Here is a 2288-nt window from a genome sequence, read left to right as displayed (position 1 = left end):
ATATAGATATTTATTTCACTTATTAAGGTTATTGCTACAGATTTTCTATCAAGCACTGAGACGCTTGATGTAACAAGATCATCATCATCATCGTTTAACGTCCGCTTTCCATACTAGCATGGGTTGGACGATTTGGCAGAGTTTCTACAGCTGGATGCCCTTCCTAACGCCAACCACTCAGAGAGTGTAGGGTGCTTTTACGTGCCACCGGCACAAAGGCCAGTCAGGCGGTACTGGCAACGGCTACGCTCAAATGGTGTATTTTATGTGCCACCCGCACAAGAGCCAGTCCAGGGGCACTGGCAACGATCTCGCTCGAAAGTCCGAAGATGAAAAATGTGTAATGGGCATATATGCCATATTTTGGGAGTTTTGTGCCTTCATCAGCACCCATCCAACTCATTAATCAGTTTTTTAATGTTATTGGATATGCCAGTTTTACATATTAAACTCCCATTAGCCATTTTTCATCTTTGATCTTGTTGTTTACATCAGGCATCTTGGATATGAAATGTCGCAACAAAAATCAGTGCTGGTTATAGTTTCTATAGCAAATCTGTAGAGATAACCTTTACAAAGAAATGTTATAGCACTGCTAACACAGTAGAACACAGTATTGACTTATAAAAACGTTTCATATACTTTGTTGTAAATTGTGGTTGCATAATGAAATACAGTACCCCTATAGGTCGTAAATATTCATAAATTTTATCAGTATGAGCATCAAATTTTTCCCCATTTTTTTTCAGTTCTGATAAATACTATTTAAATAATAATAATAATTCTAATTTTTGGCACAAGTCAAGCAAATTTCAGGGGAGGGGTAAGTGAATTACATTGTCCCCAGTACTTGACTGGTACTCACTTTATTGACCCCAAAAGGATGAAAGGCAGTCAACCTTGACAGCGAATAATGATAATAATAATAATAATAATAATTAATAAATAAATAAATAAATAAATACATAAATAAAAATAACATTTAAATTTTATTAGTGTGAAAGCATAGGATCTGCTATTAAAACTTTTTCTCCAATTCTTTTCAATTATGAGACAAAGTTCATTTATCTAAGTTAGCAATATAATAAACTGATATTTTCTACAACTATATAAATTGTTCATGTCATGGATTATAGTTTTTGAAATAGTTGCCTCTCCTAATTTGGCTAAAATCATTAGTGTTAACAGCATTAGTGTTGTTACATGCTTTGGGGAACACACACAAGAACTCAGCCTGTAATCTTGGCAGGTGGTTCATGTGCTGTTTCTGGATGCCTGGGAATAACTTCTGCCATTTATGCTTCTTTTATAAGTGTCTCAGTTAACATTAAATATATGCATCTCACATTTTATGTCTCAGATACATTAAATCACTATTGTTTATTACATTTGACTTCAGACAACAAATTTTCTAGAGTATATTTATATGAAAATAAGCAGTATTTCTTAGCACCTTATTTATGTAAGAACTTTCATTGTCTTTCTAAAGAACTTATAAAGAAAAGTTTGGTGTTGGATTGTATTATTATTAACAGGGGTTTAAATTCACACCAAAAGGGAATAGAATTGTAAATCCTTTTCAATAATTAAAAGGTAGATTTGTACTTTGATGCAGACTTTAAAATATCAGTGTATTAGTTTTTTTCCTTAACATCTGTTTCCTGTACTGGCATAATTTAGAAGAAAATTCTGAGGCAGGATTTTTACAACTGGACATACTTCCTGTTGCCTGTTTTACAAGAAAAAGGTTTTTGTTCTAGCGGAATGTAAAAGCACAGAGATAATGGACCATTTGTTGACAAGAAAGGTCAACAAACTTCAGTCGCAGTCTAACTGCAAATGATGTCACCATTTAAGTGTGTGCAGTGAACTATGACATTACTGTCCACACCACTAACTCAATGTAGTTTCCTAAACACACACACACACACACACACACACACACACACACACACAACAAGCTTCCTTCAGTTTCTGTCTAGCACATTCCTTCACAAGGCATTGATTGGTACCTGGCTATAGTAGAAGGCACTTGCTGAAGGTGCTGCACAGTAAGGCTGAACCTGAAGCCACATGGTTGAGAAGCAAACTTCTTAACCACACTGCTATGTAGGCACAGGTGTGGCTGTGTGGTAAGTAGCTTGCTTACCAACCACATGGTCCCGGGTTCAGTCCCACTGTGTGGCACCTTGGGCAAGTGTCTTCTACTATAGCCTCGGGCCGACCAAAGCCTTGTGAGTGGATTTGGTAGACGGAAACTAGAAGAAGCCCATTGTATGTATATATAT

General features: G+C 36.1%; 1 protein-coding gene across 1 annotated transcript in view; it reads left to right on the top strand.

Annotated features, from left to right (window-relative positions):
- LOC106881733 (E3 ubiquitin-protein ligase UBR4-like) overlaps positions 1-2288 on the top strand; it is a 218633-nt gene that overhangs the window by 179590 nt on the left and 36755 nt on the right. The gene's annotated exons all lie outside the window — the stretch shown is intronic.

This window comes from Octopus bimaculoides, chromosome 22, assembly GCF_001194135.2.
Source record: "Octopus bimaculoides isolate UCB-OBI-ISO-001 chromosome 22, ASM119413v2, whole genome shotgun sequence".
NCBI lineage: Eukaryota > Metazoa > Mollusca > Cephalopoda > Octopoda > Octopodidae > Octopus > Octopus bimaculoides.
Note: the sequence above shows the minus strand (reverse complement) of the source record. Positions and strands in the feature narration are given on the sequence as shown.